The following is a 24,706-nucleotide window of genomic DNA, read 5'->3' on the forward strand; positions in this document are numbered from 1 at the left end:
TCTGCTGCTATTCTATTTATACGATGCTGGCATGTTTATTTACCGTTGGAGTTCGAAAAAGTTGTGTTGAAAGGGAGCATGGCGGCGAAGATGGCTTTTCGTGTCTCCTACCTTGTATATTATTATTGTATATAGAGTGACTTTGAACAAATTATAACGAAACTTCGTTGGAGCATTAAGAACAACAACAACTAACTGCAGAGCAACTTTCATTGATCTTTATTTAGTATTTTCTAGAAATTTTGGAATCGCACTTTTACCCCATACAAACATTGTAATTTTACTGGAACCGTACTGTGGTACTATCACAGAGCCTGGGTTACCTGGGGTAGGACTTTCCCGATTGTGCTCGGCAACTTTTGGCGTTTGGAGCAATTTTTTTCGGTTGTAGCAACCTCGAGCAAATTTTGTCTTTCTGAGCAACTTTTGAGCAAAATATAGGTTTAGTGGCCCCTCGGTCTAAAGCACAAATCAAACTCGAAAAAGTCAACGATTTCGTAGAAAACTTTAATGTTTTTAATTTCTTTTTTTATTTTTTTGAAATTTTTTGAAATATTTTAGTTTTTTTTTCTTGACCGATGTCAGTAATTATTGTGAAGAACGAAAAATAAAGCTTTTAATTAACGTTTATATAAAAATATCAAGAAATTTAGGTGGCAACTTTTGACATTTAGGTAGCAAATTTTGGGGCATTCCAGTGAGCAACTTTCCAGCATTTTACGAGCACAATTGGGAAAGGCCTGATCCTGGGAGGATACTCCCCATAATGGCATATACGGGGGGCTCAAAAAGGGGTACTTTTTTCAGGCATTAGATCGATGAAAGGGTAAGGATTTTACTTGTTAAACTACATGAAAGGGTGGTTCTATCTCAGCGATCGTCGTCGCTGCGAACTCTGAAAAGTCAGGTTTCCATATGATGGCTATGATCGCTGCGATAGCTGAACTTTTTTTTCTCCGCGATCGCAACAATCAGGGCGAGCGTAGAGATCGTAGCGATCATATGGAAACCAGGCTTTAAGCTCCCTGTTAGCCTGCGTCGGGTCGCAGACATAATGTACCAGCCAGTCAATAACAAAACTGCCCATGCCCCCGGGCAGACCCCTGGGAATCTGACTTTTTTTGAAAGGTTTTGGTCAAATTCCCGGGTATGTTGGCAGTTTAGATGGTCAAATACGCCACCGGCTAGCGCTTCAAAAAGTTTCAAATCCGCCACTCCATTAGCGGCTATTCATGATCAAAAATTTTCTCCATGCGTCAAACCGTTTATTCAAATCTAAATTTCCTCCTAAACACAACCGAAATATCTCAAGTCTAGGAAAACTGTCTTACGGAGATTTGTTCATTCCAATAACATTATTCATTTCAAAAAGCCCACATTTAACGGGCTCTTTCAAGCTACGTGCAAACGGACGCAATGTTGGGAGTTGTTGGTCAACAATGTTGCTCCAACAATGTTGCGTCCGTTTGCACGTAACTTCAAAAGCTCTCAAATGCTCCGATAAAACAGTGAATATAGGAGCAATGACGTCAATAATCCTTGAACGTGATGTACACGCTGAACGAGACGCTGACCAGCATTTTGACACGAAGGTCAATGCCCGACAGGTCGGGCCTCATTTTTGGTCAAATTTCCCACTGTACGGAAAAAATACCCGGGGTATGCCCGGGGAGTGGGAGGTTTTGGAATTGACTGGTAAATAATCTAACCCTTGTTAGAAGTTTAGTTCCGTCTTTTGCACAGGCTAGCTAGATAGATTAAGGCTCGGTACTGATAAAAATTCGGCTGGTGCACGATATACCTAGCGAAAAGCAAGTCTTTGGCGCAGGCTAGCTAGATAGATTAAGGCTCGGTACTGATAAACATTCGGCTGGTGCACGATATATCAAGCAAATAGCAAGTCTTTGGCGCAGGCTAGCTAGATAGATCAAGGCTCGGTACTGATAAACATTCGGCTGGTGCACGATATACCAAGCGAAAAGCAAGTCTCGAGTTACGTCACAAAGAACACAACAATGATCCTTATCGCTTACACAGTAACACAATAGACTTCACACAATACAACGAGACAATAGTGCATATATTGGCTTGGTATATCGAGCATCACCTGAACATTCGCTCGTTTGTTTAATACCCACTTTTAACTGACTCCGGATTTCTAATTTCTTTGGAATAGCAACATCAGATACAGAAGCAGCAACAACCGGCCAGGGTAACAGCAAGTCAGCTGACAAATGGATTCCTGCGATTGCGATTTTAACGTCTGGACTGACCTTGTCTTTGATCCTGTTTACGGCGTATCACTTTATATGTAAAAAGTTTTGCAGAGGATGCCGCGCGTGGTATAAGATGACATCCGATCATTTATCAAGCAAAGAAAATCACTAAAAGGGACTTCGTCACGAGAATACTTGGCTGAGATCATTACTTAATGCCTCACAAAATGCTCAGTTAGATATAAGAAGAAGATTCCACACAAATTTTATCAGGGAGCACTAACCAAAATATTTTTTGGCGATTTTTGTAGGCAGAGCTTCAAAATTTAAAATGTTAGTTTTAACTCTTTAAGCTTTCAATCCATGTCCATCCTTGCCATCCGTTGCAACAGAAGATAGGAAAAAATTTCAATGCCTAAATTACATAATTCTATAAACATAATATAGAGATTTAGCCAGGGCTAAAAGCGACGCTCCCAGTAATAACTTTATAATTTAAATCAAACAATAAACTTGTATTTTACAATTCAGTTAACTTTAGAGCACATTCATGTGACTTTTGAGGGAAAGGCTAAGTGATTTTAGAGAAAAATAATTTGCAAACAGCCCATGATAGCCCAAGAGAGCCTCATATACAACCCCAAAATAGCAATCATCTTCGATCACCATTATGGCTCTTGATCACCGTAGATTAATCAGGCCTGGAAAAAAAAAATCAGGCCGAATTTTTTGCGTTCCACAAGTTTACTTTACAAAACAAATCTGGGTGCGTGTAAACCAACCTTTTCAACATTTATCAGATGTGATGTTTTTAAACGTCACATCTGAGATAAAACAGTACTATGAGGCACTGTTTTTATCAGACAGACAACGGACAGAATGCAGTATTTCACAATAGACCTTGTTACCGATACGGCGGCCATATTGAATTAATTCGATTTAAGGAGTATTATAGGATGCCCGGCGGGCATGAGCACATTTCGTTTGTATTTTCGAACGCTTTTCGGGACATTTTTTAAAGTTTTCTTAGAATAAGATTGTAATGGTGTTTGTTCTAAGTTAGTAAACCAGCTTTCTAAAGTAAGACGTTGATAGTAGTCTGAAGAACTACTTTAGAAAGCTGGTTTACTAACTTAGAACAAACGCCACTGAATCGTAGCCAACAGTTACCAGCACCGTTCAAACGACTTATTGACAAGATCAAGCAAAACTAACTACGAGAGAATGACAATTTGACTAACAATAGACGACTGTTTAACTGTGACAATAGACGGATCGAAACGCACCAATTACTGATTACGAGTCTTCATAGTCAATAACATCACGGCTTAACTGACAGACGACCAATAACATCGCGACGTAATTGACCAATCAGATCAATAAGCAGAGTATAATACCATCAACTGACGTGATACAACTCACTTTGACTCTGAAGATGACTACCGCACAGGTTGTCGAAACGTCAGTCACTGTCAACAACAACACTCCTATTCAGGACTACGTTCACCCGGACGATCAAACTCAACCTACTTTTGAAATGACTCCTGGGTTCAAACCTTTCACAAGATTCAAGATGCTGCATAAATTTTCCGCATGAACTCACCAGTCAAATTTTGACCAATCACAGCATAAAAATTGGACGAAGAGCGTGACCAACGTGTGATCATGGCGAGCAAAGTTAAGGGCAGCTGTGTTCCCTGCCTGTAATAGCTGGCTGAATTTTCGCGTCCGAGGTCAATTTGAAATCAAAATTTTAATTGTGCTGCAGAAATACACGACATACTTCATGTAAATTTTTAAAAGATTAAACTTGAGCCTGCGATCATTTCAAAACTAGAAACTTTTCAGCGGATAACTTTAAATAGTTACTTAACCTCGATGGGTCGATACCTGAGCCCGCGATACGGTCAAGTGATACTGCTCAGCGGATAACCTGTTTTGAAAGCTGTCAATTGATCACAACATTGATGTCTAATGTGCGCATTATCAGTTTTCCTGTGCTCTCAAACTAGCTAGAAAGTATGAGATTGAACATTGGTCGCGGTCTAGTAAAGCAATTAACTGGTCAGCGGACAGCTTCCAAAAAACACGTCACGTCGATGAGTTGACACATGAGCCCGCGATATGGTCATGTGATACTGGTCAGTGGCTATCCTGTTTTGACAGCTGTCAATTGACCATTTTGTGAATGTCCAATATACATGATGTGGACTAGCCAAGACACGCCTGAGAAACCCCTCCCTCCCTATTGATAGTCTTCCCTACCCTACCCTTAGACGCGTACGTACGCACGTACGCTCGGTCAATCACGTGACAACCAAATGAAAAGAGGTTGACCATATTCTATGAGTATGGGGCTCTGTATGGAGCCCCGCTATTACATATTCCTATAAATGCTAAATTACACAATATATACACCCAATGCAAAAACGGCTGCCAGATTAATATTCTTTTGTTTAAATTAAAATTAGCCCAACTAGCCTCGCTTGAGATAAGGTATTCTTTTGAATCTTGTACTGGAGAACGAGGTTAGTTAGGCTTATTTAAATTCAGACAAAAGAATATTAATCTGGCAGCCATTTTTGCATTGGGTGTATAAGGCTATCATATTACCTTACCCAACATACTGTCACACTATATGGCACTTTTGCAGGAAGTCAGGCAAGAGAAAATTAGAAAAGCTTCAGGAAAGAGCACTCCGTATTTTTTTCAATAGCTAGTAACTCTTGACTTCGAGAAGCTTAAGATAAAACAGGATTGGAAGAAAAAATTGTTAAATGTGGTAGCAGGCCCAGTGGCCAAAGTTGCTTAATCCGCCTCATCACAAATGTTCGTAATCAGTAAGCTAGTTCCTAAGATAACTAATTGCCAGTTCTAATATATAGATTTAGCCAGGGCTAAAAGCGAAGCTCCTATATATTAACTCGAATTTATAATTTAAATCAAACAATAAACTTGTTTTGCACAATTCAGTTAACTTTAGAGCACATTCATGTGACTTTTGAGGGAAAGGTCAAGTGATTTTAGAGAAAAGTAATTTGCAAACAGTCCAAGCTAAGAGTGAACTTAAGGTGGTTCGACTGGATTTTTTGGGGTTGATACCTCCCCAGTTTGAGCAGTAACTACGTCGACATGAGTAAAGATATGGAAAAAAAAGGTTACCACATGCCAGCTGTATTATATAAAGATGAAAATTTCTTATGATCTGGGTTTCATTGCAATCGCAGTCGCCATGGCAACGTAATGACGCCATTACGTTTTTCATTTAATTGCCTCCATTATGGCAAAGTTTGAACAAATTCTATGAGAGCGTTTTCGAAATATTTTGAATTGCAGTTTTAAGAATCATAAAAACAGTGAAATAGCATGCTAGCCACACAATTCGCTGATATTTTAAGAAAATGATAAGCTTTGGGAACGCGGCTTCATCTCATAGTGGTTTGATTCCATTGAAAACTGCATACAAAAAAAGAGGGGAATTGCTCTGGGTGATCGCGAGTAAGAAGAATTTTATTAACCTGCATTCAGCTGCTTTTGATACAGCTTTTGGACATAATTTGGTTTGTGCCTAAAAATTTCGCATATTTCCAAAAACCGCTCGATAAATTTTTTTATAAATTCGACAATCCCGAGATCAATTGTCAAGAAATATTCCCTGCAAGTCTCAAGAACATTGAAAACAGGGAAGGCTTTTAAATAGGGCTACAAATACAGCCAATTTTTCCCCCAGATTTGATTTTGTGTTTACAAGTGAGCGTCCTCATTATTCACTGGCATTGATTTCAAGTTTCATATACACGTGCACATTTAGCAAAAAGATAGAATTTGCATCAAAAAGGACCCTCGGTTAAATCTCCGGGATATGCTAATTACCGGGTAAAGAGTTTAGTGATACACTATAACATCAGAGCAACTCTTTGTGAGAGTTTCTGTGATGTTATAACCCGAGTAAGATAATTAAGTATTGCATCCCACACGATGAGCCGTGACGTTCACCGTTTTAGCTCTCACTGCTATCTGTGACGACAAGCCAATTATTTGCATCTTCCGGATATTTCTTCGGAAAGTAATCGAGAGTTCTTTTTGATGCAAATTTATATCTTTTGCTAGTTGTGCACATGCATATGAAACTTGACAACCGGTGTAATTATTTACTATTGTTATTCATTATCATTGTTCTCGGATATCCGAAGATGAAAGAGCCGAATTTCTTACTAAAACTGAAAGAAAGAAATGCAAGAATACGCAAAACATATATTATCTGCTTTTTACTATACGGAGTATCTTCAAGAAAAAAAAAGTCTGTTTTAGACGCAACCGAGCCAAAAAATAGGACAGAGTCTTAAAGAAAGTCCACGAGGGGATATTCTTGTTAAGAATAGAAATATTTTGGATGAGTAATAAAACAATTATTAAATTCAGCTTTCGTATACTGTGAAGGATAATGCCGATCTCGGAGGCTATTATTATTCGGCATGCTCCTTTGATTTGCAGATTTCTTCACATAATATCTTAATATTTTTGGCCTCATTCAATACGCAGAGGGTACTCCCTCATATAAGCCATATTGGTATGTGCCGTCCAGATCCAAAAGGGTATGGTTTTTGCTCCGGTTTCGTCTGAAAATTGTTATAGATCTTGCCCAATTGGGTAAGGTTTTCGAGGGAACTACGGGAGTGTATGAACGTAGTTATCGTTTCAATTCCAAATGAATAAGAAAGAAAGAGAAATATGCGAATTCGAAATGGGTTTTAAGAAATCTTTTTTGTAGGCGTTCTAATCTAAGTAATGATGGCATGATTTCCTAGAGGCAAGGTCTGAAAATGGATTTTAAAAATGACATTTTTTGGTCTGAAATGGGGTCAGGATTTGGGGATGAATTGCCAGGAGTACACCCCCCATATTCAATTCAATAATTACAGTAAACACCCGCTAATAAAAACGCGCGGAAAGAACCTCCCGGCAGAAATTTCCCTCTTTAATACCCCAGAATACAAGAACCTGTTTAGCCAAGCAAGATCAAACAGCGTTATAGATGGTTATTATGATAAACAATCTAACCAAGGAGTGTAACTTTGAATTGTAAATTTCAGTGTAACAACAATAATATACTGTACTAAGGGTTATAATAATAAAATTGTGAAAAAAATTAAAAAATTATCTATTTTTTTGGTAATCAACAATCTACTAACCGCCTTCATAAAAATTAGTCTAAATTGCTAATAAGCACCCGAAAATAAAGGAACCTATTTTGCCAGACTTTAAAACAAGTAAAGCTGAGTAGGTTGTTACCAGCGGGTGTTAACTGTATTTGCTGCTAAACAGTGGTTCACAGAAACAGTAGCTTTCCTGTCTGCTGCGCATGCGCTCTGAGCCTTGTTCGTAAGTTATCAGCGGTTCCACATCAAAAGATAAACAGTTATCACCGCGCTAGCGGCATTGATTCAAATTTGTTGTGGTACACGCACATATAGTATCTTCCACCTTACAGTTACTATTTGCAAGGGAAAATGTTAGCATTTAGTCACGGAAACGTTGCCTCGTTCAGGTCTTTTGGCTGCCTGGTTTTTATTTCCATGTTACGTCTCGTATTTCATGCAGGTTAGTATGCATTACTGTTTCCAATTCCTCAGTGGATGGCTCCCGTTCTCTTGTCAAAAGAATTTGGATTGCCCAGAATTCGAGTTACTAGGGGGTTAATTAAATATCTACACCATCTGAAATATGGGAAATAGTAGTGGGGGCTATTTTGGGGATAGAAGATTGTGTTGAACGGAGAATTGGGTATGCAATTTCTTACACGCCACCCACTGGAATCAACCGAATGTGACAACAGACTGAACTCACTGGCTAGGCGAGGTCACGCGCACAAGTGAGTTAAATTAAGTTAAGCTCTTTTTAATCGGTACCATTTTGCAACACATCTGTGTATACCTTCCAAATAGCTGTCTATGGCCCTACGTGAGTAATGATGCCAACCATGTAGGATTTCAGCTTATGAATTTCTTCCTGCATGAAAAGGCACTTACGAATGTCTTTCATCGGGAATATTGAGACCCTGAGGCGGAATTGTGTCCCACATCTCAAGGTCGTTTTTGCAATCAACCTCTATTTTGCACTATAGTTAGTTTAGTTACACGATACATTCATGCTAAGCTAAATTGTGCTGATATTAATCAGAGCGGGCACTCTGGTACTTACAAGTATAAGATAACTCATGCGTAAAATTATGTTATGGTTGAATTCTATCTTAAGAGACGTTTTCCTTTGTTTTAAATCACTATCATACGTTACCATACCCTCAAGCAAAGGAAAAAAAACTTAACCAAAGATAAAAAGGAACCTTATATATTACATATATCAGCATGTGTTTCCTTCCCCCGCTTAAAAGTTTCAACACTCGCTTACTTTATTTTTGTGACGCTATATTTAGAATTTTTTTACACGACAAATGGTTATTTTACAGCCATCAGAAATCCTAAAAAAGCCGAATGTATAAATTTTACGGGATATGAAATTTAAAACAATTATTCCTCCAACAACTAAGACTGGCGTTGAAAACTGTAAAAGTATTATTATATCGATTTATCTTTACCTCAATAAGCTACAATTTCTGAAATCCATTTGTTCTCTTTCCGGAATTCATTCCGATCGACTGAACGGGCCCTAATGTTTCTTTTGTATTTTTAATTTGCAAATGCCATTATTCAGTTGATAAGATAAATGGCCTTGAATGGCTTTAAATTCCTCAGTTTAGCCAATTTACCTCAGTTTTCTCTTATTTCTCCTCAGTGTCCTACCTGTAGAATCCGAACTATTCCCACTAAACCTAATTTCGACCCGCAACAAAACGAATTCAATAAGCTTTGAATACAACACTAACTGAACTATAAAGTGTTTTTTGCGGGTCAGTGTTTGGGTACGAAAAATTATTCAGCTGGCTATGTTTTTCAGGACCAGTATTAAGAGTGCTAGCCAGACTTTGCGTCTAGCTCCATATAAATGTCCCCTAAAAATACTGCCCCAGCCTCCTCTTTCCAAGCAAAAGATGAATTGCGTTGCTCAAATTAAAGTATACCATCAAAAGAGGATGAACTAGGTCTTGATAAAGTGCGAAAGAATATACCTCAAGTAGCGTTTTAAAATTGAAGATGACGATACAGAAATAGTGGAACAGGATATTGTGGAATTTGGTGATAACAAGACTGCATGGTTGATAGTGGAGTGTAAGTTTGTACAAACACACACATTTGTTTTTCCTTTTACATGGCGGACAATGCTCTCGTTTTTGTTATTTCATGATACGTTTTGTTATCCCTCAAAATAACACATTGAGAGCGAACTTTCAATAAGAAAATATAAAACGCCTCCTTTGGATATTCCCTTAGCTTCCATCTCGCCTCAGAAATTTGAATACCTATTTCTCGCTTATAGTAATCCAGTTATCTAGCTGAAGCATGGATCTTGGAATAGCCTACGTAGCAAGCGTTTTCGTGCGGTTTCAGAGCAATAACTGAAGCTATGCTTGCATATATTAATAAAATACCCTGAGGATATGTAAATTATGATTATAAAGCGTCACGTTGGGCCCACTATAGGCTCCCTCCAGACTCTTCGTCTGGTTTGGGCTTGTCCCATTATAAAGAGAACTTAATCCAATGTATTGTAACCTTTTTTTCTGCTTATTTCCATATTTATTAATTCGTATTATTATCTTTTTTAACCTCTTTTTCCTTGATGTCGTAAATCTCTTTAATTTTCCTTTTAAGATGTGGAGTAACCACACTGCCTGCCTCGAATAGCTTTTAGCTAAATTCAGGCAGTGTGTATGATAAATGTATTTATTTGCTTTTTAATAAAATTGTTGTTGTTGTTCCTTTGTGAACGTCTTGTTAATTTCCTTCGTTTTTTAATTGTTACCCTCTCTTTCGCTTTTATTTCCTTTATGCGTTAATTTAAGTCGCGTTGATTTCCAATATCTTAATTTCGTGGAGCGTTAATTTCCTATAGAAGTGCCTCCCACCCCACTTCCCCCTCTCCGTGGGAAGGTGCCAGCTTATCAAACTGGATTTCACGAGTATGTTTCGAAATGTCTTCTTCCAGCCTTTTTATTTCTTTCTTTTACTTACTCAATAGATGTGTCAACTCCAAGAAGTCCGGACTGTGAAATAAGTGCTTCTTGCTTCCACTCACAGAAATGCCAACCGCCTTTTCAGACAATAACAGTAACGCCGAAAGACTCTACAGTGACTTCCAACTGCTCGATAGTGACCGGTGGAAAAGTACAAGACGTGACTTGGCAGGATCTTGAAAAAATCCTCAATGCCAGTAAGAACGGACTGTTCTTACAACAAATCGATTCAAAAGATGGAAATGAGTCATGTAGATGTTTTTCTATACAATACGCAAGTACGTAAGTATTTTCTCTCTTTGCCCCTTTTTGAATTTATGATGAAGCAAAAAACATGTGGCAGTTTTCTGTCTCTTGTTACATGAATTATTGGTGCCAAATCTAATGAGGGCCTCTTAACATTTCAAAGGAGATTTCAGTTCAGCTTATAATTAAGCCCTCTTTACGGTAAAAGTAATCGTTAAACTAGAAAGGATACATTCGTTTTGTCCGGCTGAATCACGGGGCCTTAACTGAATCACGGGTTAGCATCGGAACCGATTTGCTAATTAAAAATCAACATCAAGGACTACAATGAGGGACAAAAGTGTTGACACACTTCCATAAAATGGCCCCTTTTTGCATAGTGGATATACTTATCCCCTTCCCCTGTCTACCCCAACCCCTTCCCCCCAAAATCAATGTTGAATTTTGGACCCTCAAGTCTTTTTTTTACTTCAGACAACATTGATTCGGGGGGTGAGGGGATTTACGGCGTTTAAAAAGAATGAAATAATAAATGAATTAAATGTTTGTTAAAAGCACCCGTTTTAAACAAGTGTGTCAACTACTTTTGTCCCTCATTGTCTGAAACATGTATCTGTGTTTTCCGGCTAGAGTTTTGACGCTGCTGAATTTTTGTGCGATGACGTTACTCTATGGGCGAAAGTGTTTGTTTATAAACAACAATTTGTCAAGTTTTATCCTGATTTGTAGTATACGTAGAGTAAAATGTACGAAGCGTATGTCATTACTTAATCTTGCACTCCCGCGCGCGTTCCTGATACCATGTCGGGTCGAGAGGAAATCATTTGTGTTGTGATCAATGCCGTTGCTGCGGATGTAATGTTCTCGCAAGTATTATCAATAGTGGAAAAAGGATGGAAACACTAGGGTACAATGAAAATTGTTCTGGTAAATGGTTAACTTAAGCGAATGAAGTGCTGCAAAGTAACGGAGGGGACATGCATTATTTTTGACATTGACTTGTGCCATTAGTGAAAGGACGTGAAATGATGAGCCAGCCGTTTGTGCTATGCCCTATATATATATGTTTTTTTTTTTTTTGGAGACCTTTTCAAACCTAACTGATCCAAACCTTTAGCGTAGGTAGCCGTCGAACAGGTTAGACCAGGTTAGGAATGTACTTTAGTTGTAATGATTTTAGATGACCGCCTGCCATTTATTCAGTGGCATGATTTTTTATTGATGTTGGATGGACAACTATGTCATTTCCCTGCTCGTAAATCACAGAATGCCAAAGAAATTGTTTTCAATTGTTTTGTCCTGCTTGCCCGGATAACTTGTCCAGTTAATCATTGTCCGAGCTATGTGGATCACAGATGTTTAATTTCCAAAGAGACTATTGCAACCAAAAATTTCACGTCGGCCGTGTCACTGGTCTACAATATTGATGTTAATAAAGTGTAATTATTTGTCTCACGATTCAGTCACTGAATGATGTAGCAGATCGCGACGTTTCAACTGCGTATATCAAGTGTTCATGTGAAAAAGCAACACTTAAAGACCTTGCCTTGCTAGTCTTCGTCGACTGGTCACACGTGAACTTAAATGACTCCAAGATCTGGTTCTGGTTGGTCGATTATTAGCCGCTGAGATTGGTGTATTTCTTACTCCATTGTTTGTATGAGCTTTTGCCTCACTGGTCCACTGTCGTACGGATCTCCTATTGCTGTGTTTCTTGATTAAGGGCAACCAAGCTTCTGGACTTTCTATTCTGCTATCCCTGTTGATGTTGTTAGAGTGTAGCCTTATGTGAATTTTCTCTTTTACTCTGTGTGTGTTACAGTGAGGATCACGATCAATTACCAATAGCAAAATACCTACTTTACATGAAGTAGAAAAATTAAAAGATGCAAGCCACAGGTTCTACAGTTTAACAGTTTTTCTGTGTCCAAAAAAATTAATGGCTTTTCCTGACTTAATAACCATTGTAGATTGACAGTGGACATATCTGGTTGTAGGTCTTTCAGACCTACTCCTTCCAGCTTCAAATCTAATTGGCTCTGAAAAGTTGTCCGCCTAAGCTTGCTCCCCTTCCTCTTCGTCACCAACTGACGCAGGTGAATCATCTGATTCAGCTGACCCCTGGAGCAATGCAACTAGGCGTTGCTCTTCAAGGCAGCTCAAACAGAAGTTGTTTCCATCTTTTATTATTCATGTGATCTTCCAGGAATGCGTCAACCTTATGGTGGAGATCTTTCAAAACAACTGCAGGGGAGAAAGGAATGATATACCTCTTGTAATTGTGCTTGAGAGCAACTATGTCGCCTTTTGAATAGATAATCTCATATTCCTCGGCTGCGTCTTGAAGTGTAGTTTGTTCTTCACTCCCTTTAACCTCTTTCAGCAGATCGACTTCTCCATGTGGCGACGCATTCCTTCTGAACATACTCAGAGCAAGTGGAAGTGTACAGCTCTTCCTTTGGTCTTCCCTCTCGTTCGTTGCTGTCGTACACCCCGTCCGAATTCTTTCGCAAAGCTCTGCAATGCCTTCCTTTGTCGCTCCTTTCCCTCCGCGCTCATTTCCTCGTCCATATCCTCCTTAAGGTTTACTCTTGCCGTGCGACTTTCGAAGCCATTCCGGTGCCTTTCCAGCTTTCTCTGTGTGTAATGGCTTCGAGGACCAGTTTAAAAGATAAATGAGGATTGGTAGAGCCTCTCTATTGATTCTAAAAGGCAGCTGGGCCGCCGCGATGCGTAGTCGTTCAGAGCGGGTGTTCTCTCTCCACTAAAAAATTCAGGCTCCAAATCTAAGGTGGTGATATCTTTCGGGGCCAACCAAACCTTTGGGCCAACCGTTACATAAGCCGAGGCCGAATAACCCAAAGGGCCGAAAAAATTCTTGCAGATCAATATTGTCACTAAGATCTGTAACTTTTGTGCAAAACAAAATAGCCACTGCACGAATGAGGTCTGAAAAAATCTTGCACGAAAAAAATAACCCATCCCCGGCTCAAAAATCAAATAGTGGGCCCCTTACTGGTGGCCCTTCGTGCTGAGTGCTATAATATATTAACTTCCTGCAGACTCTGCTACTTGTACCTAGTATGCAACATTCCTTTCACCAATTCAACCGTTTTTATGAAAAAACTAAAGAAAATAAAATTTAAAGGTTTTGTTACTTTTATTTCACTGAGGTAAGTCGTTGGTGTTCCACTTATTTTCACTTATTCTACACTGTAATTTCAGACTATTTATCATACAAGCATTCATCAGTTATACAGAAATGGAATGTGTCCTTTACTTTCCCAGTCCAATACTAGTACTGGTAGGTGAACCGATCTCGGTTTCTCATTAGAGTTCGAGATAACCCTAAAACTCCATGCAATTAGAGCAGATTTATTAAATTGCGAGAAAGCATTTAATTTGCAACAAAGCGCGCGAATTCATATAATTTTTATTGCACTTTTGTATTCTGCTTTTGACGTCTATTCTGACTAATTATTTAAGCAGTTTTAAGAGTTAAGTTACTGGTCAAAAAATACGAACCTCGATTTATAGTCGCCTTGTGACTTGCTTGAGGCGATGAGACAATCGGGACCTATACAGTAAATTCCGCTTTCAATGAATCGGTTTGTCTATTGTCCTGGCGGTATTGTTATGTTTGATCGGCCGAAAAACTCTATGCTTGGACCCTTACCAGGAGTAAATCAGTCAAGGAAGTACTTACGTACCTTTCTTTGTCGCAGGATTTCTTTTTGTCCTTTTTCTTCTTCCCCATTTCTCGCCAAAAAAGATGTGTAAAATCGCTTTCTCTGCCTTCTGGCATTGACAGAGCGTTGAGGAGTTGCGTTACAAAGCGAGAAAAGTGACTTGAGACTCATATTACGGTGCCCTCAACAATTTAAAATGAATTAAGAATATGATACCATGTTTTCGTCAAACAACCAGGACTTCGTATGACAGGAAGTGCCATCAGCCGGAAGCAAGAATGGGTAATGTACCTTGGCCAGGAAATTCTATGGACACAAACCTTATTACGCGGAAAAATATTGTGATAAGAGAGTTTTAGACCGTGTAATAAATCTGATCCCTGATTTGGGCTCAAAAGCCTTGTGATCCCTGATCCCATTCGTCTGAGCCCTGAGCCCTTTCCTCTGAGCCCTGATCCCAGTCCTATTTTGGGCTTTGAGCCCTGAGCCCATATACCATGTTACGACCCTGATATCGACGTTAATTCTGGATATCGCAGCCCTTCTATTACGTCATCACGTAATTCGAATTGGCCCTACAATTCGGTCGTGAATAAGTCAATGTCACCCCCACCACCAATAACATAATTATGTCATTGTTTCCTTTAATTTCAGTTAAAATCAGTGTCATGCACGGCTCAACTTGTGTGCAGTAGCACAATTTTGTATTCAGACAATGAGGGACAAAAGTGTTGACACACTTCCATAAAATGGCCCCTTTTTGCATAGTGGATATACTTATCCCCTTCCCCTGTCTACCCCAACCCCTTCCCCCCAAAATCAATGTTGAATTTTGGACCCTCAAGTCTTTTTTTTACTTCAGACAATCAATGTTGAATTTTGGACCCTCAAGTCTTTTTTTTACTTCAGACAATCAATGTTGAATTTTGGACCCTCAAGTCTTTTTTTTACTTCAGACAACATTGATTCGGGGGGTGAGGGGATTTACGGCGTTTAAAAAGAATGAAATAATAAATGAATTAAATGTTTGTTAAAAGCACCCGTTTTAAACAAGTGTGTCAACTACTTTTGTCCCTCATTGTCTGAAACATGTATCTGTGTTTTCCGGCTAGAGTTTTGACGCTGCTGAATTTTTGTGCGATGACGTTACTCTATGGGCGAAAGTGTTTGTTTATAAACAACAATTTGTCAAGTTTCATCCTGATTTGTAGTATACGTAGAGTAAAATGTACGAAGCGTATGTCATTACTTAATCTTGCACTCCCGCGCGCGTTCCTGATACCATGTCGGGTCGAGAGGAAATCATTTGTGTTGTGATCAATGCCGTTGCTGCGGATGTAATGTTCTCGCAAGTATTATCAATAGTGGAAAAAGGATGGAAACACTAGGGTACAATGAAAATTGTTCTGGTAAATGGTTAACTTAAGCGAATGAAGTGCTGCAAAGTAACGGAGGGGACATGCATTATTTTTGACATTGACTTGTGCCATTAGTGAAAGGACGTGAAATGATGAGCCAGCCGTTTGTGCTATGCCCTATATATATATGTTTGTTTTTTTTTTTGGAGACCTTTTCAAACCTAACTGATCCAAACCTTTAGCGTAGGTAGCCGTCGAACAGGTTAGACCAGGTTAGGAATGTACTTTAGTTGTAATGATTTTAGATGACCGCCTGCCATTTATTCAGTGGCATGATTTTTCATTGATGTTGGATGGACAACTATGTCATTTCCCTGCTCGTAAATCACAGAATGCCAAAGAAATTGTTTTCAAGATAGACACACCAGTTTGTATCATCGCCAAAACAGCAATTACTTTGGCCCAGAAGTTCACTTGATGACAAGGAAAGCGGGATAACACTTGATCGATGACGGCCGTGCGCTGGAAAATCTTCCTTTTTTATGCGCTAATTCCTCACAAAAGGCAAAAGAAGATTCCGCTATGTAGAAAGTGCTTCGCAATACGTATTCTTGGCGAGAAAAATTCCAGCGATGTGGTGCAAATAAGCAGTTTCAACGGTTAACCACGAGAATACATATCGTTATTAAGAGGTCATAACAGACTAATGTTACTTTCCTTTTGCCGAAACGTGGTTAACCGTTGTAACACGAAGGAGGCAGTGTTTTCCTCAGTTTGAGCTGTTGTTTCCTTTGAGAGTCAAATACCAGTTCACGTTTCAAAGCTTTCTTTTCATTTTCTCTGCCGACAATAGCCAAAAACACGGGGTTTCGCTTAAGAAATGCTGTCCAAATACACAGACATATGCGCTCATGTCACGCTATTTGCGTTGCGTTATCATGTCACACAGGGTGTCACGAGGCAGGATTGAAAGTAATTGTTTTCGTGTACACTTGCAATGTTTGCTACGCTGTCCTTAGTTTTTTATTCAATTGGCCATGAATTTACCTTCACTTTTCCGTAGTTTCGATATTGAACGCAGTGACGGCCGCTCCTCACTAACGCTCCATAGTCCCGTGGCCGGCCAGTGACTATCTCCACTACGTGTCAATCCTTACCCTACCCATGATTGTTTGCGCCTTAACAATCGGATAAAGTGAAGAACGAGAAAGATTCACTTTACTAAAAATATTTTCAGTACGCATACCCTTGAAATTCATCAAAAGTTGTTCATGTGCGCGAGTTTCAGCGTCAGTTTTCAGCTTGTAAACCATATCGACGTTAATTCTGGATATCGCAGCCCTTCTATTACGTCATCACGTATTTCGAATTGGCCCTACAATTCGGTCGTGAATAAGTCAATGTCACCCCCACCACCAATAACATAATTATGTCATTGTTTCCTTTAATTTCAGTTAAAATCAGTGTCATGCACGGCTCAACTTGTGTGCAGTAGCACAATTTTGTATTCAGACAATGAGGGACAAAAGTGTTGACACACTTCCATAAAATGGCCCCTTTTTGCATAGTGGATATACTTATCCCCTTCCCCTGTCTACCCCAACCCCTTCCCCCCAAAATCAATGTTGAATTTTGGACCCTCAAGTCTTTTTTTTACTTCAGACAATCAATGTTGAATTTTGGACCCTCAAGTCTTTTTTTTACTTCAGACAATCAATGTTGAATTTTGGACCCTCAAGTCTTTTTTTTACTTCAGACAATCAATGTTGAATTTTGGACCCTCAAGTCTTTTTTTTACTTCAGACAACATTGATTCGGGGGGTGAGGGGATTTACGGCGTTTAAAAAGAATGAAATAATAAATGAATTAAATGTTTGTTAAAAGCACCCGTTTTAAACAAGTGTGTCAACTACTTTTGTCCCTCATTGTCTGAAACATGTATCTGTGTTTTCCGGCTAGAGTTTTGACGCTGCTGAATTTTTGTGCGATGACGTTACTCTATGGGCGAAAGTGTTTGTTTATAAACAACAATTTGTCAAGTTTCATCCTGATTTGTAGTATACGTAGAGTAAAATGTACGAAGCGTATGTCATTACTTAATCTTGCACTCCCGCGCGCGTTCCTGATACCATGTCGGGTCGAGAGGAAATCATTTGTGTTGTGATCAATGCCGTTGCTGCGGATGTAATGTTCTCGCAAGTATTATCAATAGTGGAAAAAGGATGGAAACACTAGGGTACAATGAAAATTGTTCTGGTAAATGGTTAACTTAAGCGAATGAAGTGCTGCAAAGTAACGGAGGGGACATGCATTATTTTTGACATTGACTTGTGCCATTAGTGAAAGGACGTGAAATGATGAGCCAGCCGTTTGTGCTATGCCCTATATATATATGTTTGTTTTTTTTTTTGGAGACCTTTTCAAACCTAACTGATCCAAACCTTTAGCGTAGGTAGCCGTCGAACAGGTTAGACCAGGTTAGGAATGTACTTTAGTTGTAATGATTTTAGATGACCGCCTGCCATTTATTCAGTGGCATGATTTTTCATTGATGTTGGATGGACAACTATGTCATTTCCCTGCTCGTAAATCACAGAATGCCAAAGAAATTGTTTTCAAGATAGACACACCAGTTTGTATCATCGCCAAAACAGCAATTACTTTGGCCCAGAAGTTCACTTGATGACAAGGAAAGCGGGATAACACTTGATCGATGACGGCCGTGCGCTGGAAAATCTTCCTTTTTTATGCGCTAATTCCTCACAAAAGGCAAAAGAAGATTCCGCTATGTAGAAAGTGCTTCGCAATACGTATTCTTGGCGAGAAAAATTCCAGCGATGTGGTGCAAATAAGCAGTTTCAACGGTTAACCACGAGAATACATATCGTTATTAAGAGGTCATAACAGACTAATGTTACTTTCCTTTTGCCGAAACGTGGTTAACCGTTGTAACACGAAGGAGGCAGTGTTTTCCTCAGTTTGAGCTGTTGTTTCCTTTGAGAGTCAAATACCAGTTCACGTTTCAAAGCTTTCTTTTCATTTTCTCTGCCGACAATAGCCAAAAACACGGGGTTTCGCTTAAGAAATGCTGTCCAAATACACAGACATATGCGCTCATGTCACGCTATTTGCGTTGCGTTATCATGTCACACAGGGTGTCACGAGGCAGGATTGAAAGTAATTGTTTTCGTGTACACTTGCAATGTTTGCTACGCTGTCCTTAGTTTTTTATTCAATTGGCCATGAATTTACCTTCACTTTTCCGTAGTTTCGATATTGAACGCAGTGACGGCCGCTCCTCACTAACGCTCCATAGTCCCGTGGCCGGCCAGTGACTATCTCCACTACGTGTCAATCCTTACCCTACCCATGATTGTTTGCGCCTTAACAATCGGATAAAGTGAAGAACGAGAAAGATTCACTTTACTAAAAATATTTTCAGTACGCATACCCTTGAAATTCATCAAAAGTTGTTCATGTGCGCGAGTTTCAGCGTCAGTTTTCAGCTTGTAAACCATATCGACGTTAATTCTGGATATCGCAGCCCTTCTATTACGTCATCACGTATTTCGAATTGGCCCTACAATTCGGTCGTGAATAAGTCAATGTCACCCCCACCACCAATAACATAATTATGTCATTGTTTCCTTTAATTTCAGTTAAAATCAGTGTCATGCACGGCTCAACTTGTGTGCAGTAGCACAATTTTGTATTCAGACAATGAGGGACAAAAGTGTTGACACACTTCCATAAAATGGCCCCTTTTTGCATAGTGGATATACTTATCCCCTTCCCCTGTCTACCCCAACCCCTTCCCCCCAAAATCAATGTTGAATTTTGGACCCTCAAGTCTTTTTTTTACTTCAGACAATCAATGTTGAATTTTGGACCCTCAAGTCTTTTTTTTACTTCAGACAATCAATGTTGAATTTTGGACCCTCAAGTCTTTTTTTTACTTCAGACAATCAATGTTGAATTTTGGACCCTCAAGTCTTTTTTTTACTTCAGACAACATTGATTCGGGGGGTGAGGGGATTTACGGCGTTTAAAAAGAATGAAATAATAAATGAATTAAATGTTTGTTAAAAGCACCCGTTTTAAACAAGTGTGTCAACTACTTTTGTCCCTCATTGTCTGAAACATGTATCTGTGTTTTCCGGCTAGAGTTTTGACGCTGCTGAATTTTTGTGCGATGACGTTACTCTATGGGCGAAAGTGTTTGTTTATAAACAACAATTTGTCAAGTTTCATCCTGATTTGTAGTATACGTAGAGTAAAATGTACGAAGCGTATGTCATTACTTAATCTTGCACTCCCGCGCGCGTTCCTGATACCATGTCGGGTCGAGAGGAAATCATTTGTGTTGTGATCAATGCCGTTGCTGCGGATGTAATGTTCTCGCAAGTATTATCAATAGTGGAAAAAGGATGGAAACACTAGGGTACAATGAAAATTGTTCTGGTAAATGGTTAACTTAAGCGAATGAAGTGCTGCAAAGTAACGGAGGGGACATGCATTATTTTTGACATTGACTTGTGCCATTAGTGAAAGGACGTGAAATGATGAGCCAGCCGTTTGTGCTATGCCCTATATATATATGTTTGTTTTTTTTTTTTGGAGACCTTTTCAAACCTAACTGATCCAAACCTTTAGCGTAGGTAGCCGTCGAACAGGTTAGACCAGGTTAGGAATGTACTTTAGTTGTAATGATTTTAGATGACCGCCTGCCATTTATTCAGTGGCATGATTTTTCATTGATGTTGGATGGACAACTATGTCATTTCCCTGCTCGTAAATCACAGAATGCCAAAGAAATTGTTTTCAAGATAGACACACCAGTTTGTATCATCGCCAAAACAGCAATTACTTTGGCCCAGAAGTTCACTTGATGACAAGGAAAGCGGGATAACACTTGATCGATGACGGCCGTGCGCTGGAAAATCTTCCTTTTTTATGCGCTAATTCCTCACAAAAGGCAAAAGAAGATTCCGCTATGTAGAAAGTGCTTCGCAATACGTATTCTTGGCGAGAAAAATTCCAGCGATGTGGTGCAAATAAGCAGTTTCAACGGTTAACCACGAGAATACATATCGTTATTAAGAGGTCATAACAGACTAATGTTACTTTCCTTTTGCCGAAACGTGGTTAACCGTTGTAACACGAAGGAGGCAGTGTTTTCCTCAGTTTGAGCTGTTGTTTCCTTTGAGAGTCAAATACCAGTTCACGTTTCAAAGCTTTCTTTTCATTTTCTCTGCCGACAATAGCCAAAAACACGGGGTTTCGCTTAAGAAATGCTGTCCAAATACACAGACATATGCGCTCATGTCACGCTATTTGCGTTGCGTTATCATGTCACACAGGGTGTCACGAGGTAGGATTGAAAGTAATTGTTTTCGTGTACACTTGCAATGTTTGCTACGCTGTCCTTAGTTTTTTATTCAATTGGCCATGAATTTACCTTCACTTTTCCGTAGTTTCGATATTGAACGCAGTGACGGCCGCTCCTCACTAACGCTCCATAGTCCCGTGGCCGGCCAGTGACTATCTCCACTACGTGTCAATCCTTACCCTACCCATGATTGTTTGCGCCTTAACAATCGGATAAAGTGAAGAACGAGAAAGATTCACTTTACTAAAAATATTTTCAGTACGCATACCCTTGAAATTCATCAAAAGTTGTTCATGTGCGCGAGTTTCAGCGTCAGTTTTCAGCTTGTAAACCATATCGAAGTTAATTCTGGATATCGCAGCCCTTCTATTACGTCATCACGTATTTCGAATTGGCCCTACAATTCGGTCGTGAATAAGTCAATGTCACCCCCACCACCAATAACATAATTATGTCATTGTTTCCTTTAATTTCAGTTAAAATCAGTGTCATGCACGGCTCAACTTGTGTGCAGTAGCACAATTTTGTATTCAGACAATGAGGGACAAAAGTGTTGACACACTTCCATAAAATGGCTCCTTTTTGCATAGTGGATATACTTATCCCCTTCCCCTGTCTACCCCAATCCCTTCCCCCCAAAATCAATGTTGAATTTTGGACCCTCAAGTCTTTTTTTTACTTCAGACAACATTGATTCGGGGGGTGAGGGGATTTACGGCGTTTAAAAAGAATGAAATAATAAATGAATTAAATGTTTGTTAAAAGCACCCGTTTTAAACAAGTGTGTCAACTACTTTTGTCCCTCATTGTAGGTTGGGGCGTATTAGGGAGGTGAGAGTGAAGGATAGCTTGAATACAGCTTATTCAAAATGTCTACCTCCAGTAAAGCGCAATTAGCCAAAACTGTGACCCAATAGAATTATGGGAATTTTTGAAGAACCTAATATTTGCTTTTCCCTTTGGCAGAAAACAAAAGCACGAAAACTGGTCATGATACCAAGACCTTACAGTAATAATCTTCGCTGGCGTGCGATTTGTCCAGGAGTTGCTGTTTGAGACCTTTTACGCTGGCGAAATGCGGAGCATTTCGCAGCTTATACGTGTCATACTCCCTCTTTTTAACTTTTATCAGCACCCCATTTTGCTCAATATTATAGTTACAGCAAGCACGTTCTTCTTTTAAAAAGTCAGGATCATTGTACCCAAAGTTTGTTTTGGTTCCCGTATTACCTATTGCGTGTTTCAGATGTCAAAAATTGCTGTAAACTGTGCATTGTAACTGAGTGAATGACTTATGTATGAGCCTAGGAAGTACAAGACTAAAAATTTGTTCTCAGTTCCAGTTCAGGAAGTAATTAAGACAAGTTCTCCCGTTAACTACTATCCTGACACGAGACAAATGGAACTGAATTGTACCTTCAAGGGATGGCCTCGTCCTCGTGTAGTTTGGTACAATCCACATAAAAAACAAATCATCAACGGATCTGAAGGTTTTTACATCTCAGAGCAGCTGGTTGGAAAGGATACCTTAAGTTCCCTTCTGCGTAATCTTAATATCCAAGAAAAAGACGAAGGGGATTATATTTGCACTGCAACGAACGGTTGGTCGAGTGAAATTTCAAAGATAATTGAGCTGGTTTATTTGTGTAAGTGGTCTGATTAGTTAGAGGTATGTTTTGAAGTGAACCCGGATTACTGTATACCAAGAGTCTGGAAGTGGGGGGGAGGGGTTCTGATCCCGTATTTCCGCTCTCTTTCACCACAATCCCGCACCCCGAACGTCAGTCATCTCTATCCCGAATACCGTTTTCTTTCAGATTTTGGCGAATCCCGCTTCCCGAGTAGCGGTCAATTCCCGTATCGCGTAAAAAAAATTGGCGTTTTCCCGAATCCCGCCTGTATTTCGTGCGAGAATACCCTTCCAGACCCTGTACATACCTGTATATCGTTTTCTTTCCCAATCCTGCATCCGTGCCCAAATTTTGGAGAATCCCTCTTCCGCAGAAGCAGTCAAATCCCGTATCCTGTTAACGTTTCCCGAATCCTGCACTGTATTTCAGTCAAATACCGGAGCCTGGGAATACCCTTGTAGATCATAGATCCCGTACATGCCGTCAGACGAAATTGTCGCGGATGAAGTTGACATTCTTTCTCTCCGATGAGCAGGAGAAATACAGCTCTTCGGTTGCCTTGCAGTCAACAGACATTCCATTCAGAGGGAATAATAAACCCCAAGAGCCATTATGGCTCTTGTAAACCCTTAATGACTGGTCCAGAAGGAAACAGTCAATTTTGTTTCCCTAGAATCTCAATGTTTCCAGAGGCGAAACCGAGGAAAACATCGAGATTCGTGATTTGTTATATAGCTGGAAATTTTGAAGCTGGAAATTCATTAAACCTAGCTGTAACGGCGGTCGTTGGTCAACATTCGCGGGTAACAGAGCACTGTTACCCTCTGACGTCATACATTTTGCAATGTTGCTCGCTCAGAGATTTTGACGTGAAACAGTTTCACTGTTAGATGTCATGTGACCTCAAAGTAACCAATGAGAGCGCCCGCTGTTAAGAAGAAATTTCCAGCCACATAACAATGTAAGATATTAGCTGATTTCAGGAGCCTTATATCGCGCTAAATTTTAATGAATGTCTTATCCCTTCAAACGGTGAGAAAAAAATACGTCGCTTGTGTAGCCTCAAACAGTTAACTTTAAAGATAAACTAAGAACTTCTTGCCACTACCCTCTTCCACTCAGAATTCTAGGAATCCTTAGCTTATTAGAAAAATAATAGATAGTGTGAATGTCTTCTTTTACCTTTTATGCGGTGACTGATGATTATCACGCATAAAAAGCCTATCCTTTGGACTACGATAAAGATGATTATAATCATGGGAGAATGATATAATAGAGAAAATTTAAATTCAATTCTGTAAACAAGCTCTAGGTGTGAATAAACAGTGTCCAAATGTCCAAATGAACTTGGACGACTACCACGGAAAGAAATAACTATCGTAAATATTATCAAATTTTGGATACATTTGGAAAACAAACAAGATGATTATTATGCCAAGCAATGTTTACAAATATCAAAAGATATGGCTGAGAAAAGCCAGATGAGTCTTATGAAAATAGTTAATACCTTATGCAACAATCCGAATCTCAGTGAATTGTATTTAAATGATAACAACTCCTTAACATATATAAAGAATATAAAGAATATCTAATTAACTATACGTGAAGTACTGGCTTTACACCAATATAATCTAAAAAGAAATAACAAGAAGCTAAAATTCTACTCAATATTCAAAAATGACCATCACAAAAGTGATTACTTGAACATAATCACCAATATAAATTACAAAAAAACACTGAATAAAGACAGACTTGGCAATCGTCGCTTACAAATTGAAATGGGCAGACATACAGTACCGAAAACTCCAGAAAATCTTCGAATTTGCCCCTTCTGCCACTTAAATGAAGTTGAACACGAATTACACTTCCTATTCAATTGTAATCTTTACGACAGTCTTCGATCTAACTTTCGCAGAAACATGAGTAATAGATACCCCCCTTTTAATAATTTTGACAACAATAAAAAAGATGTTCTTCATATTTAACAACGTCGATCCTCATATCTACAGACTGACAGCTGCTTACATACATTTTATGTATGGAATA

General features: G+C 39.2%; 2 protein-coding genes across 3 annotated transcripts in view; both read left to right on the forward strand.

Annotated features, from left to right (window-relative positions):
* The window catches only part of LOC140932219 (muscle M-line assembly protein unc-89-like), a 325,339-nt gene that overhangs the window by 236,438 nt on the left and 64,195 nt on the right, over nucleotides 1–24,706 (forward strand). The gene's annotated exons all lie outside the window — the stretch shown is intronic.
* Nucleotides 1–24,706, forward strand: part of LOC140931037 (uncharacterized) — a 72,224-nt gene that overhangs the window by 23,119 nt on the left and 24,399 nt on the right. The gene's annotated exons all lie outside the window — the stretch shown is intronic.

Source organism: Porites lutea, chromosome 3 (genome assembly GCF_958299795.1).
Source record: "Porites lutea chromosome 3, jaPorLute2.1, whole genome shotgun sequence".
NCBI lineage: Eukaryota > Metazoa > Cnidaria > Anthozoa > Scleractinia > Poritidae > Porites > Porites lutea.